Source organism: Saimiri boliviensis, chromosome 2 (assembly GCF_048565385.1).
Source record: "Saimiri boliviensis isolate mSaiBol1 chromosome 2, mSaiBol1.pri, whole genome shotgun sequence".
Classification (NCBI taxonomy): domain Eukaryota; kingdom Metazoa; phylum Chordata; class Mammalia; order Primates; family Cebidae; genus Saimiri; species Saimiri boliviensis.
The window spans coordinates 117,675,749-117,694,530 of NC_133450.1; the positions used below are offsets into that span (position 1 = coordinate 117,675,749).

The 18,782-nt window shown below is 34.0% G+C and overlaps 1 protein-coding gene across 7 annotated transcripts in view; it reads right to left on the reverse strand.

Annotated features, from left to right (window-relative positions):
- Nucleotides 1-18,782, reverse strand: part of CDIN1 (CDAN1 interacting nuclease 1) — a 1,267,257-nt gene that overhangs the window by 298,399 nt on the left and 950,076 nt on the right. Inside the window, exons 12-13 of one of the 7 annotated variants that reach the window (XM_074394133.1) lie at nt 7,674-7,724; nt 5,750-5,840 (exon numbers count right to left, since the gene is read on the reverse strand). The exons of the other annotated variants lie outside the window; for them this stretch is intronic. The gene's annotated coding sequence lies outside the window, so the exon portion shown is untranslated. The remainder of the gene's footprint in view (nt 1-5,749; nt 5,841-7,673; nt 7,725-18,782) is intronic. 7 annotated transcript variants of the gene reach the window in all.

Here is an 18,782-nt window from a genome sequence, read left to right on the forward strand (position 1 = left end):
GACGGCACAATTTCCCCCTCTCTGTGTGTTCCACATGTGTTTGGCCATTATCTTGTTGTCACACATAAGTGAACGCATTCGGTTAGCTCTCAGCTAATTCTGTGTAAGAGGTGGTTGTCCATCATAGGTTCACAATTACTCTTTTCAAGTAATTAAATTTGTGCTCAGAATTTTTAAAATGTTATATGTGGTTCATAAGAGCTGCTTTCCTAAGCATTCATTTGTTATTAATTTATTCATTCATATCTTTTGAGTGCCTATGAGGGGCATAGTATCTTATTCCTAGACGTATTTTACAGACCAAGAAAATTATGCTTTAGAGCATTTGTATAATGATAGCTAAATTTCACACTTGCAAAATTACAAAAAGCTGTGTAAAGATTCAAGGGTCTTTGAAGCCATCTTTGGTTCCACTTACTTGTCATTATTTAATCAGAAAAGAGCCTTATTGGGACGCATATGGTGTAAATAGTTCAAAAGATATTTGGATGTCTTCATGACAGAGGGTTTTCTTACACTTCAGCCCTTAAAATGTTACATTTTATTTTTCCACAGCTACGCACTTTTTTGGAAGGTGGTGTGTCATTTCTTTAAGCCAGAAATTAACCATTTTTTTCTTTCTATGGGAAATTTTCCTTTTGTATGGAATTTCTCTTGGTTTGCAGTAACATATGTGTTTGTAAAGGCAATATGCATGTTTTCAAAAGTTCCATCATGCAAGAGAGGACTTGCCTGTTCTACTGATTTGAATGGAATTGAACCTGTACAAGAACAGGTCCGTGCATAACCTAGAAATCCCAAAATGCTGAATGAAATGAAAGTCCTGTTTATCCCACCAACTGTTTGCTGAAGAGACTCAATTGGGGAATAAAAGATAACAACAAAGAACATTTGAACTCAGCTAGATACTTATGGAGCTGGTGTGCATTTACTGAAGGTAAGTGAAACTCAGTTGATTTCATTCCATAGGGGGCTTTATTACCTCTTTACATATGAGCATAAATTACTCTGAATTTTAATTGCAGGTTTGGGGTTTAATACATGCTCAGACTAAAATAAATATTTTATCTCCTCTAAAAAGTTTCTTTTGCATACTATTTGGAGACTCATGAATCACAAAAGTAAAACTGAAAACTGAAAAGTAATACAAACCCCTTAATATTCCAAGAGAAGTTTTGAATACTTTGAGATTTTACTGTAAAGAACTTGTTTCTTTTGCCTAGTATCACTGAAATGAGAACGTATATAAAAACCTGATGGCACTGTGCTAAATTAACATTTGTTAATAGGAAAAATATATGTTTCATTTTCCCTTTTGTATTCTTTTAAACTTCTGTTCTTGAACCGATAATAGGCTCTCTAAAATGGACCATATGTGGGACCTGTGTAAAATGCTATCCTCATAAACAAATCATTTTTATTCCCAGTGGCACTCACCTGGCCCCTTTCTGAAGATAATAAGATCTCTCTATATACTCATTTAGGAGTAAAATTCTACCCTGATAAATTTTATATTGATTAACAATTAACTTATATGTTTCCGTTAAGCTTAAGGACTTTTTACACATTGGAAATACCGCACACACTAAATTTTTTAAAACAGAAGCTTCCCTGAGGGCAACATTTCTGTTCAGTTGCAATATATCATATGGGCCTTTTATGGCATCTTCAGTTTGTGGACACATATATTCAATATAATTTTCCAACTTTATTTATTATGCTGTAAAGTTTACTTTCAACTTTTAAAGTGCTGTTCTCAATATAAAGGTATTTAAAGTTGAATATCATGTAATCATTGAAGAATCAAAACTTATGGATTATTGAGAGACATGTACTTATACCACTGGCTGGCTTTATGACTTTGTTCTAATTAATTAATTATACTCTAATATCATTTGAATATAAGGCAATATTATTCTATTTTTATAGAGGACTTGAGGCTTTTCTGAGAATCATAACTACCTTTCTAGATTTTCACTGATGCTTGCTCCAGTTTTAAACCTACGGTACAGTGTTTTAGTTTAAGGAGTACTCCGATCTCACAGCCTAAAATGAGTGGCAACTCAATTTGGGAACATTTTTTATTTACTGATTGTGCCTTTAACACCCATACAAATATTAACTAATTACTAGGCATGATTACATCTCTCTGTAGTACCAGCTACTCAGGAGGTTAATGTGTGAGAATTGCTTGAGCCCAGAGTTCAAGGCCAAGCTGGGCAAACAAACAACAAACAAAACAAATTTTTTTAGTGCTTATCATGTGTAGGCACAGCACTGTTTTAAAATGTCATTTCATTTGAGTCTCACAACTCTATAAAACAGAGCTGCTATTAAGTCATGAGGTCAGAATTCAGATACCAAGTGTGGGACTCTAGAGCCCAAGTTTTGAAAAATCTATAGTCTGTATAACTGCTAATATGTTAAGTACAGCTATTTATGTAGAAGTTTTCAAGTAAAGTACTATTCTCAAAAGAGATTTGATGCAGCTTATCACAAAATATCAACATATAAGACAGTAAAAAAGGAGATAAAACAAGGAGTTAGAAACATACAAAATAGAAGGTGAGATTATTATAATTAAAAGCTAAAAAAGTGTGCTAAATTGATTACTGCCATAGAATAGTAAATTTAGATATGCTTCCCACAGGCAAGCAAGAAAGAAAAAGGTGATGAATTCTATGGCTCTTACTTACTAAAGGGAAATGTATACATATTCTTCAGTAGGGACACATTTCAAACTTTGTTCTGATACTAAATTCCATTAATTTATTATATACGTTTTTCCTTCTCTCCTCCCTTCCTTCATTCAGCAACTACTTAATAAATGCCTTTTATGGCTCTAGTATTGTTCTACTTACGGGGACTCAACAGTGAGCAAAATAGTTTTCTGCCTATATGGAAAGTGCAGTAGTGGACGAAATTAGCCATTAATCTTTTTCTTAGTTTGCGATTACAAAACGGGATTATTGCTATGTAAAAGGGACTATAGTTCTCTAAGAGCACATAACAAAAGAATATGACCTAGACTTGGCATTTAGGAGAGCTTTCCTGAAGAAGTGCTACGAGAGTGGCAGTCTTACGCAGAAGTTATCTAGGTATTTTCTTGCAAAGTGCTATACATACACCCACAGCACTGGCATGAACTAGGGATTTCTTAGAGATACAGGCTCTATTGTATAGATATACAATAGCCTGGACCTACTGTCAGAATCTGCATTTTAATAGGACCTTTAGTTAATTCCTCTCAACATTAATGTTTGAGAGGCACTGATCTAGAGAAAATGGTGGATAGGATAGAGGGCACAATGTGCTGAAGGGCTTTTTGGGAGGAAGAAGCCTTGATGAACTGAAATGTGAGCAATGTGGCTGGAGTTGAGTAAAAGCAAGAGGGGGAGATGGCATGAGAAGGTAATGAACATCTATGCACCCTCCGGCCAATTAAGCAGGGCTGGTAGGCCTGAGAGACACGACGTTCTTTGGAGATTCCTAAGCAGAGGAAGAACATCATAGGATTTCTATTTGGAAAACATCACCCTTGCAGTATAAAGACCAAATAAAGAATATTCACAGTAGAAGCAGAGGGCTATTTAGGTGATATTCTGGTGTCTAGGTGAAGGATGATAGTGTGGAGACAGCAAGAAACAGAGACTTGAGAGATACTTAAGGGTTTAAATTAGTTGGCTTTGATAATGGGTTTGATACACTGGTGAAGGAGACTGACAGATCAAGGATTATTTCTGAATTTCAAACTTGCTTCTTCTGAATGGATGAAGCTGCTGAGATAGGGTATCCCTGGCAATCATATTTGGAGGGACAAATAGTTGGCTCTGAGCCATGTTGAATTTCAGATGCCTTTGAGGCAGCGGATATATCAAGAAGTTATTAGGAAAGCAAGTTAAGGCTGATCTAAATTGGAGACACAAATTTGGGTGTGAGATTAGGTAACACATTGGATTATTAATTTCGGGAATATGCAAAAAACGTTTTTCATAATACCATCTCTTGTATTGAATTCCAGTAACACTTGCTAATTTCATGAAGGCATTTTTATAGATTACCAAATTAATATAGTCGAACCCCATTACTTTCTATTGTTTAGATTCTGACATAGAATTTATAGAATCTGAGAGAAATGGATAGTCAGTATGTTTTGCAGTCTTTCTCAAATCTTGATTGTCTTGGCCATGTTTTGGTAGAATTTGGATGAAACTCATTTAAAAAATAAATTCCATGTGCCTTTGGCATGAATACTACATGTTGCCAGTTGCCTAGCCCAAAATAACATTTGAATTGCCACTTATTGAAGTGAGAACTGTATATTTTAGATATCACATTTGCAGATGACAAAGCTGATATTCTATTATGAAAATTAATAAGCCTGACAAAACTGTTCACTGAAACATAGTGTCATCTTATCTCTGTGCAAAGAAGGGCTGCAAGGGGCTGTGAGAAAACAAATCTTTAAAATATATTTGATTATGCTTAAACAAATAAAGACATGTTTGCATATCTATAGTGTGGAAGATATAATTTGACAAGGAAATTTAAGTGTAGATTTTATCAATCAACCATATTAGCTATGAAATATAAATGTGGCACTTACAGAATAAATATACAAGTGCAAAATATACTTTCAAGAGGTTGGAGATATTAACCTACTGTGTGGAGAGAGGAGCTGGAATCAGGTAATTATAAAAATATTTAACGACTGGTATGGTATGGTCACAAACCAGTAAGAAGAGACATCATTCATATTGCTGAAGGTGTGCCCCAGAGAACCTGATGCTACAAAAGGCATAACTTGAATTAGCTTAGGTGGGGGTATTTTGGGGATAAGGAACCTGGGTGGATAGGAGCATGGGTGATCCTTAGGGGAGGGGTAAGAGCACTGTTTAATGGTTAGTGATGAATGGCACTATTTCATTATTTTAATAATCAACATGGCTGTTCAGTTACCTACTGGCTGAATATCACCCCTGCCTAGAATTACACATTTGAATGATGAGAAATGACAAAACCAGTAATCTTTGATTTGAGCTTGGTTAATATTTTGCTATTATTTTTGACAGTGGTTAACCAATAGGTTCATCTGCTTTTTAAGGCCATACATAATACAACTATGGAATCAGTAACAGGAGAAATGATTTATCTTCATTGTCTTTCACAGGAAAGTAGTAATGCCATGCACCCCAATGGAATTAATCATTTACAAGTAAGCAAGGAGGGGAAGAAGTAAAATATAGACCAGTTTTACACTGTCATAATTGGAATATGGTCTACCAAATAATTGCTGCATCCTCCTTTAATTCTGGGGAGAGTTTTGTGATACAGGCTCTGAGACAGCGTTACGTTAGAAATCTTAGTTGAGATTATATTACTTGGAGGACAAAGCAGCACAGCTTGAAATGATCCTGCCATAGACTGCTTACTTTCCTGACCACTCACTGTACTGGGGCTAAAAGAGTGTCAAATAATTGAGAAAGCAGACTCAGCTGAATTCAGGTACTTGAAGAAATTCAACTTTGTTTCCTTCATACTCACTTGCTTCTGGAACTCCACTCTCTCTGCTACCTTCTCCATCCTTTTTTTCTGACTATGTTCTGTGTTCTTAACTGTGTTTCTTACATAAGATTGTGAATTTCCCTCCAATTGTGAATGGCAATTGTGCTAGTCTGTTCGCACGCTTCTAATAAAGACATACCTGAGACTGGGTAATTGGAAAAGGAAAGAGGATTAATGGACTTACATTCCCACATGGTTGGGGAAGCCTCGCAATCATCGCAGAAGGTGAAGAAGGAGCAAAGACACATCTCACTTGGCAGCAGGCAAGAGACAAACTGAGAATCAAGCAAACGGGAAACTCCTTACAAAATGGGAAACTCCTTACAAAACCATCAGATCTCACTATCATGAGAACAGTAAGGTAGAAACTGCCCTCATGATCCAATTAGCTCCACCTGGTCCCGCCCTTCACACCTAGAGATTATTACAATGCAAGGTGAGATCTGGGTGGGAAGATGGAGTGAAACCATATCAGCAATTTACTCATCTTTGATCATTAAAGCACTGTCATTATTTCATATATGTGATGGTTTAAGCCTGAGTCCATCACTCTGAACCTTGTGTGTGATCTGATCAATTTGAACATACGAACAAAGCTACTTTTCCAAGACTTCGTTTTAATTACCACATTGTTGGAGAGTATCTATTATAAATGACTCTGTGACATTTTGCATCACTTTTTACACATTATTTTAATGCCAGACTTTAAAGATTATGCTTGTATGAAGTATAGTCTTTTCTAAAATGGCTAGATACATTCATTCAAAAAATTTATTTGACTGGCTCATAAACAAATTACACTAAATTCTGATTTCCAGAGCGTATTGGTAAGTGGCATAACATAACCATTATCACATTGATTGTAGTTTAGTGTTTATTATTTGTTTGATGAATGCTGTGGAATCCATTGAAGGAGGACAATCTCAGGAAAAAAGATTAAGGAAAAAAACAAGGTAATATTCCACTTGTGCTGAAACAGATTTATTAGGGGAATTTGGCTCTATTTTTTTCTCCAGTCCATCTTATTTTCAATAACAGATAATAACGATCATACTTATCGAATACTTATATGCATATCTGAATTTAAAAATAAAAACATGTCTTGAGACAGTATTTGGAAGGTAATGTTAATATGTACTGCTCACCCTGTGGTTATCTTGCTACATACATATTAATCAGTGTTTCAGTGATAGAGTCAATTGAAATAACATCACAATTTTAATTTCAAACTTCAGGGTTTTTGAATGTATTTGTTATGAGATATTTTTGCACTCCCAAGACAAAAAACCTTAAATGAGAAAATATACTGTTTCTTGAGAACCAAGAAATGAAATGGGCATACTTTTATACTTAAATCCATGTAAAACTTAATCTCGGAGGGATTATTCCATTTGTACAGCATATATGGGTAAATTATGACCTTCAAATGATCTCAGAGTAGATTTAAGTTCCACCCTCACCCCCAAAAGAATGGGGACGGTCCTAAAGATTCTCCTGCTTAATAAACATCTTTGAGCCACTTGCTCTTAGTGATTTCATGGAGGGGTGGCTTTAACTGAGTCAGTCAATTCTATTTTGGCCTTAGAGGGGAAAAAGAATCTCATTTTGCCCATGGTGTCATACTGTCAGCAGTGTGTAATTACCTTCACGAGGACATTATGCATTATTTCTCTTACTGTTAGAAACATTTGTGATATAGACTAATTTACAGCATACTCAACTCTTGTCAGCTCTATAAAATCCTGTTGTTTCACTTTCTGGATAATTTTTTTCTTGTAAAACTTTCTTTCCTTTGTCTCCTAATAAATATGCCCTTTCTAAATCTTTTTTTTTTTTCAAATGAAAAGACTAAAAGGACTACTTTTGTAATTAAAAGTCGTTTTTAAATAACCCCAGAAGATTGTTTTTAGATATCAAAACATCTTTATGGTCCCATTTCTATGGCAAGAAAGACAAGCAACTGGAATCCTGCACATTTTACTGCAGTTTACATTAATTACCTTCTATTAAAAAATGACAAAGACCTTTTTGAAAGAGAATCTGGCACTCTTTCCACAGAAATGATGGCAGACACCCTACTTTGCTGATTTCTTGACACTTCTAATTACCTGTATTCATCTGAAATCGTTTCCTTTGTAGAGAGTTATTGGCATGATTTTCTGAGAACAAGAGGAAAATGGAAAACATTTTAGCAAGTTAAGGAAAAAAAAATCAACAGTATCATTGTTTGCCGCTTTTGTTGAAACTACCTACACAAGTCATTTGAGGGACATGAAGGTAAATGAAAGGTTATACTTTGCCCTGCACGTTGTTGCTGGTATTTGTAATGTCAATAACTGTAGAAGGTTGTCAGGAAACTGGAGAGATAAAGGTCAATAGCAATGACAAATATAGCATTGTATGTGTTTGAATATGCAATATCAGGCTAATCTGCCAGTGGGGGTTTTCACACCCTGGAAATATCAATCAGGTGCTATATGAAACCCACCTATTGTTCTCCAGTTTCCTAGAATGCAATGAGAAGATTTTAAGATTGAAAACCTGTCAGAGAATTTTTTTTTAATGGGGGGTGGGGGGCATGGGGTGATGGCAATATCATAGCCATTGCTGAATATACATATAAACGCTCATTATTTCTTTTAAAGGTGGGATTATAGAAAACATTAAAAGTTATCCAGGTTTTCAGATGCTTCACTGGTGGGGTATTTAAGCATTTTTTCTTTTCAGCAAATGAGAAAGACACAATTCAGCCTTGTATATAACATTACAATAAGGTGGATGCCAGAGCCTTTCAGTGTTATAAGCTAAATTAAATATTAATAATGCCTTTCACACAATCTTGACAAAAATTTAGTGGGGCTAGTGGTAAACCCTTACACCAAGTCCTGCCTCCTGTTGATTTTGACATGTTATAAAGTATGGCCATTTGTATTCAATAATAAATTATTTACAAATGAAATGCACAATAGGTTATTTAAACTGTGTCTCTGCTAAGAACTGACTTGTTAAACACATTTTCTCTAAGCCAAACTGAAGCATTCAGATTCCGTAGAAAAATACATTTGTCTTCCTTTTAGTAAACTGTACTAAAGAAAATTTTTAATGCTTTTTAGGAAATGAAGTGTAAAAACAAAATTATAAGAGCTCTTTTAAATGACTGTGCTTCAAGTTGGTCTGGAAGAATACCTGCAGGATATAGAGGCAGTGTGTGTGAAATAGAGAGGGATCATATTTTATGGATATTACTTTTAAATGTTTGCATCTGCTGGTGCTCTATATTAAAACAAAATATTTTGAAGTTTACTCTTCCTGAGACACTCTGCATACTCTTGGGTATGAAGACCTCTTTCCCTCACCCGTATGTAAGTCATCCTTCCCAAATGCATACACAGACCACATGGAAAGAGAAGTAGGAAAGAGATTTGCTACCGAAGATTGTTCAGAGTGACAGGAAAAAGAGCAAAAAGCTCGGCAGCACCCTGAGATGACAGAGTAAGGGAAAAAGCTGGAGGAAACCGAGAGGGTCTGAAAGAGAAGAGAGTTGGAAAGAAAGATAAATGATTTAGGGAGGGGAAAATAAAGAATGGACTTCATGAAGGTAAAGTATAAATACAATTTAACATCATAAATGTATTTGCTGCATAGAAAAAATGAGATTTACTGAAACCAGAGAAAGAAGAAAGACTGTTGAGAGTGAGAGAGAAAGGCGTAATATTCAGAAGGCTGATCAAAAAAGAAGTGCTAGATAGAGGGAAAAAAATGAACACAGCAAAGGATCCTTGACGTTTCCAGTCAAGGGGGTCTATCCATTCAAAGAACAGTAAGTCAGAGGCTCAGTCTCACCCTCCTTCTACATATGCCACGTGTAAAAGAACATGTGTAGGAAGATACATATATTCATTGCAGTTAATATACAGTGTTTTGCAGATTTCCTTTCATTTAAAAATATTCTGTAGAGTTCATAGTGGAGGCTTTTTGACATCTATTTTTATAATACAGCTCTAATTATTTCCAGAGAAATAACAATTTTACAAGTCCTCAAACAAAAACCCTAAGAGATTAAAGTAGGGCATTTATAGTTTGGATTATTCCATCTTTCACCAGTTTCTCTTTGTATTTAGTTAGTTCTTGATTACATTTCTGACCTTAGATAAGACTCCTGTGTAAGTAAACAGTCTGGTCAAATTCACCATGTGCCAAATGACAGCTATAGTACAGTCTCAAAAGTTTTATTTATTTTACTTTTTTTTTTTTTTGTAAATTGAAATGATATAAACAGAAGAAGACCTTAACTTTTCTGTTGTCTTCTCTCCTGAAAGTAGTATTTTCTTCATGAAAGCAACTAATGGGTTTAAGAAACCGTGGAAGAGCTCATATGCATTAGACATGGGTTAAATAGAACTTTTCTTTGCAATGTCAGCAACTTCGATGCAGGTACTAGAAGCAATAGAGCCCTGCACTGTTAATGCAAGAATGTCTCTTCTTTACAGGCTAACATCTGGGTGGGAATAAAAATTGGAAGATTTAATTTGTTTCATTGTATTACCTCTCCCCCACCTTTTTGGGTAAAGGTTTGTTTGGAGATGAATGGATACTAGAGTTCTAGCAGTTTCATAATATTTCTTGTGATCTCTGGCTGGGCATGGTGGCTCACATCTGTAATCCCAGCACTTTGGAAACCTGAGTAGGGCGGATTACCCGCGGTCAAGAGTTCGAGACTAGCCTGGACAACATGGTGAAACTCCATCTCTACTAAAAATACAAAAATTAGCTGGGTGTGGTGGCATACGCCTGTAGGTTGTCCCAGCTACTTGGGAGGCTGAGGCAGGAGAATCGCTTGAACCCAGGAGGCAGAGGTTGCAGTGAGCAGAAATCGCACCATTGCACACCAGCCTGGGTGACAGAGCAAGACTCTGTCTTAAAAATAAAAAATAAAAAAATTTCTTGTAATCTTTTTTTATTAAGTAAGCAAGATAGCACAAATAATGATCATTTTGCACCAAGTAGGGCTATTCTTTTAAATTTGATGATTGGTATTGAAAATTTATTAAATCACAATTTTCTCTTGAATCTACATAGTTTTTCAATTTTTTATTTGCTTTCACAGACAATAGTAAGGAAATAATGGAATTACAAAGTGATTTTGCTTTTCTCTCTTATTTGCTCAGCATTATTAATATAGGTCAGTTTATTCACCAATGGCCCACAGTGGGAACTACTCAGAATTTGCAGAATTGGTCCATAGCTTTTTCCCTGCAGACTAAACATTTAATAAAATTTTGAAGTGGAATAACCTACTCTACAAGGTGAATGTGCTGAAGCAGTGCTGTAATTTGCAGGTGTTAAGAATGAGAGAGAGTAGATATAATTTTATTCATATCTATCTTCTCTCTCTATGTAGACGGATAGTATTAGACATGACAGAGGGTGCAGGTGTGAGGAAAATCGTAAATCTCAGGTTCTTTCTGAGGTAAGAAAAGGGTGAAGGCCAAATGCTTCCAGTTCTCTAGAAGTTAACTTACGCTTACTTCTATACACCAACACCCTCCTTCTCTCTCTTCCACTCATACATGCCACATCAACCAAGTCTTCTTGTTTGGAAAGAAAAATTATCTAGCTTTTAGTGTACTGTTAATCTTTTAAAGATATTTTTTTCTTTGTAAAAACTCACTAATCTTATTTATTAAGAGTCTGCTTAAGCAAATTAAATGGACATACAATTATTTCAATTAATTTTGCATTCTAAAGAAACTGTTGAGGCCTTGATACTGTCCAAGAAACTGTGCTTAGAATTTAAGCAAGAGAACAACCGAAGTAAAAAGAAAAAGAGGGAGCAAGTAAAAAAAAATTAGAGAGTTATTAGAAAAAAATACAAGCAATTAACTGGTGGAGAGAAAAAAACTTTAGTTATAAAGAAGGAAAGGTTTATTAAATTATAAGTAAGAAAAAAGATACAAGGGGCCACCGTGGATCGTAAACTAATTATGGGTTAAAAACACAGTCCTCTTGTTCAAAAACAAAATACTGACAGATAGTCAGTGAGAATTTAGGAAACAGAATCATTCACTTAATGTGCATTATTAATGTGTTCTTCGTTATCCTATTGTATCCTTTAGGATGCTAATACTTATGCCAAATGTGCAGAATTTGGAGTGGGTCCAGAGGAAGCAGCAAAATAACTAAAGTGTTGGAAAATAGTCTCAAATGAAACAAGGGTAAAGAAACTGGCCTTGTTTAGTCTGGAGAAGAAAAGACTTGGAAGGAATTAATCGCAGTCTTCGAGTTCATGAAGGAACACAGTCCTTTGCAGGTAGAGGTGAACAGCTGGTTTCTGTTTCCTTTGAGAATAGTACCAGACAGCAGGGTCTTAAATGTAGTAGAAGGGGATTTCAGCAAGATATCTGGAAGATCTTCTCCACCTCGGGGGAAGTGCAGGGAGAGGATCTTTAGGATTTAACATGTGTTGAATTATTATTATTTTTGTAGTCTGCTAGTTCAAATTGCAGAACAAAAAGAGAGAATGCAATCGATAAAACAGGAACCCATGCAGGGAAAAAAAGCAAAAAATGAGTAATTGTGGATCTAGAGATAAAGTCCATCTGAGATAGATGAAAGAAATACTAAATTCCAGAAGTTATTTGGCGAGAAAGGAAAATATATTACAGAAAAAAGGTATTAAATAAAGACAAAATAATAAAAATGGAAAAGATGCCATATATTTAGAATACATTTAAAATTTTAGTCAAAATTACATTTCGGTGGTAAGAAAAGAATTCTAAATATTTTATGTACAATACATAACAGCCAGTAGAAATTTTAAAAATCTGTACAATTGACATTCTCAAATATTAAAAACAGGGTGAACAAATAAAAATAGGGCAAATAAACAGATTTGCCATATTTTATTCCCAGTTTTGCATCAAACAAAAAATAATGGGAGATTAACTAAATTTCTCAAATTTCTCAAAGTTTTTTCAAACTTCTGATTTTATGACATAAATAAGAACATATGTTCCAGATAAAACAAGAATAAAGAATGTATGGAATTCAAGAAGTAATATTATAACAGTAGAAATAACTCAGAAAAGTTATTGCAAAACTCATTAACATCCTTATCTTGAGAGATATTAAGTGAGTGTTCAGTGATACAGGTTTTATGCAGCTCAAACAAAGGAATATGATTCATGAATTGAAGAAACTTAGAAGGTTCTGAGTTGATAAGAATGTTGCAGTCTAGGTAAATCACTTGGGACTGTAAAATCTATTGCACTTAAATGATGCTTAGGTGTATAAATACAGAAGCATAAGTGACCATTTCAGCAAACTGAATTGTTAAAGGATGTGCATTAGCTTTTAAAATAATTACAGAGGTTAAAATTTTTACTCTCCTTGAACTATGATTGCAACTCCAAAATCAAAATTGTGCTTTATGATCACAAATGTAATAGATTATGGATCTGTATAAGCACCTTCCTGCATAGATTATTTGGTCAGTTTTATTAATTTTCTAGTGATTTTTTTTTTTTCAGTCATTCTACCTCTTTGAAAATGGAATGGACCCTGCTTATGTTCAGCTTTGCTGAATGAAGTCTCAACACTTCACAGTTGTATTTTGTCATCGATAGGGTCAGTCTAATGTGTTTTGCAATGCACTGTTTTTTTTTTCCTGATGTTTGAAACTTTTCTTCACTCTAAAAAAGTAGAAAATAGAATAGCCCATATTTGAATTTATTTTGCCAAGATGATAGTTATGTATATTTTATAACATTCTGGTACACAGAGCTTAGCAATCTAAAAATAGAACCTTGAAAATATTTTTTTTTACTGCTTTTTAAAAATACACTTACAAATACTTGTAAAACGATTTTAGTTTGGAAATACATCTTAGTCTCCCTGTCTCTCGACAAAGAAAAGCCTTTTGTTCTGGACTCTCTGGCACTACCTCATTCTGTGACTTTCTGCTGTCCCCTAGTGGCATGTTAATCTTCTTGACTACTGTGTGATTACCCTGGAACCAATTCTCTACTCTTCTGTGCTTTCTTGTGACTCCCACTTGCAGACATTTAAAATACTATTAAACAACCCATGAGCTGCCTTTTAGAAGCAATAACCCTGTTCTTTAGCCCAGTTTTCCATTTATGAATTCTTACCAGAGTAAACATGTTCAGGGAAGGCATGCTATGAAGATACATTTGATTACTGTACCACAATAAACATTTCAGGTTTTCATAATTCTAACACAAAACTGATGAAAGCAAAATGTTATCAGTTTTGACTGTTCTATACATAACATACGGTAGCTAAAAGGTAATTTGTGACAGGTCAGACTATTTATGTCAATAGGTTTACAAACAAAAATTGTACTATTCCTTTTCCTTTGCTTTTCAAAATTCTGGTTGGTTACTCTCATTGTAATATTTGCTTTTTCTGTGGTGGCAAATTTCTATAAAATATTTAAAAAGAGAGAATGACATTATATATATTTGAAGCATTAGATGTAACTCATATTCGTAAAAGACAGGCTTGCATCAGCATTTACCCGAATGAATAAAAAATGTTCTTAAAATTCCTGTGTGTTATCTTTCTTTCTACGTGAATCAGAATTTTTTTTCATTTAAATATATTTGGGTTATTTTCTCTCCCTTCTATGTTTTATGTGCTTGAGCTACGATGTTCAGCTCTAATAGGGTGTTGGGAGATTTTTCATTGCAGCATTTTAGTTTTCTGAATTAGTAATTTCAAAATATAATAAAAATGGAATGTAAGAATTTGTCAAAAACAATATTTCAATATTTAGTTTTTTTAAAAAATTTGCTTTCACAGAAAAAGAATTACTTAAAACCTGGCTTACACAATTCTTTTAAAAGGTGGCTAAAAGCAAACTAAGGAGAATTTACAAGCAAAAAGGTCTGATGAAATCCAGCCCATTAACCGAACATTACAGAAACCTGAGATGTATACTGAACTAATGATTTCTTGGCACTGTCTTGTTTGGCCCTTGTCGTGGTTTTGACAATTATCACATGAATAGCAACACTTTTTTCTTTCTGAACTCAAGGGGAAGAGAGTTTGGGAGGGGTTGGGGTAGAAAGGAGGCCCAGAGCCTTGGAAACTCCTATTTCTTAATAATTCCAGGGTACAGTTTGGCCATGTGGAAGAAAAAGAACTAAGCTGTAAAGGTTCTGTTCAGTCACAACGTTCTTGTTTCTTCAAAGAGAAGTTGATGTAGTTTTTGAACTGCCTCTCATCTAAAAGGTCAGATTGCTGCCCAATTTAGTCATTTTGTCTGTTTATACATGCCTCCGTCGGGATAAGATATCAAAAAACAAAGCCCTAGATTGCAATCAATCTTGGCTTGAGTGCAAAGTCATCCAGCCAGTCCAAGAAATCCTCCTGACTATCATGGGGAAAGGGTAAAGGAAGAGTTTAAACCTCCTAAACTTTTTCTCAAGAGAAACCTCTCCTAAACGACTTTTCTCAACCTCCTTCACAAATGATAGAACTCACACCTACTCTTTCAGTTCTGCTCTGCCACCCAATTTCTCAAATTCAAATTACATGGTTTTCTAAAAATACATTCTCCATCAAACATTTTAATTTACAAGAGCTATTTTTTCACACAAAAATGTCTGATTTTTTTTAAGTTGTCTATTCGGATTGTAAATGTTCTAAAAATGTTCTCCTGGAGTTATTTTTAAAAATTCATGGTATGTTAGATAATAAATATTGTTGCTCTGTTACTGGAAACATTGAAAGCAACATATTTGACAGGTTAATAGGAATGAGAATTCCATTTGAAATTTTAATTAATTTTATTTTCGATAAATGTGCCTTTCAAAACCTTAATTCTAATGAGTAAGTGGGAAACTTTCTTTACTGTTATAGATGACGTTCAGTTAATTATCTCATAGATTATTTGGAAAATAAGAACAGGAAAGAGTTTCTTTATTTAAAAAAAATTTAAATCTAGAGACAGTCTTAATAAATCTCCTATAAAATAATACAGCATTATCAGTGGCCTTATTCTCTACAGAATTAGTTTTTCCAAAACAAATAATAAAGCCAAGCAGTCCTACTTTTTACAACTCTGGAGACTATCTAAACAAAATGAACAGATTTATAGGGCTATTTTTAGTGTGTGTCACTTGCATTACAGTTTACATTTGCTTTCGAACCTTATTTGACATTCTTGGTAGAAAAATACAGGCAGAACCCTCATTAAGATCCTTAATAAAGGATAGTCTCCAAAGGGCAGTTACCAAAAAACCAAAGTTGAGGCATGTATGAGAATGTTCCTTTGGACTTCATGTCATACCGCTTCATTTTCATTTGTTTAAATAGTACAACCCTGAACCAAAATGCAGATTTACAGGCTTTTATAAAAATCATTAGGCATTGGTATAGTCTACTAATAATAACTGAAGTGAAAGCACATTTTTAATGGTAGGAATTTTCTCACAGCAACAGGTAAGTATGCTACACCTAAATAACTATTATTTTTCCATAAATTGTATATTCAACTTAAAGTGAAAATTAACTTGCTGGAGAAGCATAGCACAATGCTGTGATTTTCTGCAAGCCATTCTCCTGTGAATAAAAATACATGGAAAGCCTTATGTAATGTTATGAAATATGTCATCACACACAGATTTATGGACAAACCATGTACTATTTTGAAATACAGATGCAAAGATTAAATGTTTCCATTTTGTGTAAACCAAGTTTCTTTAGCAGTTTGTTCCACAAGAGGAGAAAGGCCAGTGCCTTCCATCGTGAAGGGGACCCAATTTCTCTTGTGTGTACAAATAAGGAATGAAGAATTCATCTCCCTTTGTTTATTCTCAAAAGACATACCGAGAGGCAACTGTTAGAAATCTAAGACCAGATACATATTTAACCGCTTTATCACATTTGTCTTCTTCTATGCAAAGGGGAACACTTTGATAAGGTTAGACTACAGGAAAGCTAAATTGACACCCTGTTCAATGCGTTGTGTACTTTCATATTAATTGTGTTCGTGTAAAACTCCCCAGTAAGGAAATGCCTTAGCTGCAGACATCACTGCGTTGAGGCTTATAAATAGAGCTCAAATTCAAAGGTAAGAAAACAGACAAGAATTTTACACCAACTACACCCGATAAGATTATGTTTTCAAAGCAAAAACATGTCTACAAAGTGTTGTGGTGTGGAAATGTCTGATTAAATACTTAAGAAAACATGCTTTCCCACAGAGCAGCCTCTTTATTTGCATAAAATTATTCCTTAGAATAACAAAAAAAGTAACTTGGCACAATTATTGGAGCTTATGAAAAGTCAGCGTACCACATTTAAACCTGAAAAATAGATTTCTATAAAACTGTGGCTTCATACGTTGCTCTCTATGAACTTGAGTAAGTTGAAAAGTGAAAATGATACATTTGGACTGGTAGAAAGTAACATTCATTGTAACTGCTGGAAAAATATAAATTAAGGCACTTTGGGAGGTTTCAGAAGAACAGTTTGCAATAGACATCCAAGAAAGTAGTTTAGAGCTTGATGAGTGTTTTTAACCAGTTAAAGATGTTACTAGAGCTTCCTAAAAGCCACGTTGTAAACAATACCTTTGATTAAAAGATTGCCAGATTTTTTTTTTTTAGATTTGAAGTTTTCAATCATTGTATTTCTTTGTCTTTGCAGTATAAATAAATTACATTACTATAGTAAATTTTTCAATTACTAATTAGTTTGGTGGTGAGTGCCTAATTTTAGTTTCTGTGTAATATTGGGCCAGTTTCAATTTCTTGTAGCATTGGTTTATCCCAATCTATTTAACATATGAATTAAGCCCAAATATCTGTAAAAATTCAAAGCTGTACTTATTCCTGCCAAAATAATAAAAAAATAATCTATTGTTGCAATCTCGATTTATGGTTTAGTTAGGCAGAGTAAAAATATGACCTCTGTAGGAATCCCCATTGCCCCTTAAATTCCAGTTTGCTTTACAATGGGTTTGTGTGCTGGTGAAAGTTGGTGCAGCTAACACTTAATATGTCGATTTAAAAATGAGCTGCTTTTGATTTTAAAATAATATTTAAACGAGAGAAGAAAAAAATTCTCTAGAAACATTATTTTGCTCCTTGTAACTTTTTTTCAAAACAAATAAAACCCGAAAGATAAACGTAGTCATAAGACAATGTATTGCAAGCAGGGACAGATGAGGCGTTTTTCAAAATTAAACTGCTATGACAAGCAGTTGTAAGACAATCTGTTTTCTTATTTTGGGGAAGAGGTGAATTAGAGTTATCATAATTGAAAATACATACCCCCAGCAACCAAAATCTTCTTTTAAAGATATTCTCTTTTTTTAACCAAAAAAAATCTTTTTTTTAAATCAAATATACCCATAATGTTTCATAATTTTGGTGATTTTTGCTTTCCAATTTTGGTGGATTTATTTCAAATTTTTATGACATCGCTTTATGTGTTGCATATTTTTGTCCATATATGGTAGTTATTTATGTGAAAAATAGAACGAAGCATGAAAACATGGCTTTTCTTCTTTATTTTTGAAGTGGAAAATGATCATTAGTCAGGGCTTTGGTTTAGTGGCAGCAACATTTTGAAAAATAGCCTAAATAAGTAGATGTTAAATTAATCAAAAATGAGATTATTATTTTAAAAATGTATACCATTAATATTTTTCAGCTATAAATAACCATTACGAAGAAAATAGAAGGTTGCATTTTTTAAAAATTAGCATATGCTACCTCTTTGGAGTGTTAAGAAGATTCACTACTTAACTTGGATTTGTGAAAATCGTAATTAAGAAACTGTTATAATTATATTAAAGTCACATGATTCAGCCTGAATTTAGAAGTTGATGATGCAGCAGTAGACGCTACTGTGACTTACTTAAAGTGTTTGTCTCTTTTATAATTTGGAAAAAGCGCCTCGATTTCAGCTCCCTCAGAGTCTATTAGGATGACTCACTGCTGAAGTAAAGAACTTTATCCAAATTTCTTCTAGTGTTTTCACTTTGTTACTTAAGTCAGATACAAAGACTATTTTCTCAGGCATTGATTTTGTTTACTCTCTTTTGGTTAATAAGAATGTTTCATTTAAAGGTCCTGCAGGTTGAAATGCATATAAAAATCAGTTTTGATTTCCAAAAACCATTTATAGTGAAAGCAAAAGGAATTTTAATTATTTTATCATCTGGTTTATATATCTAGGTATAT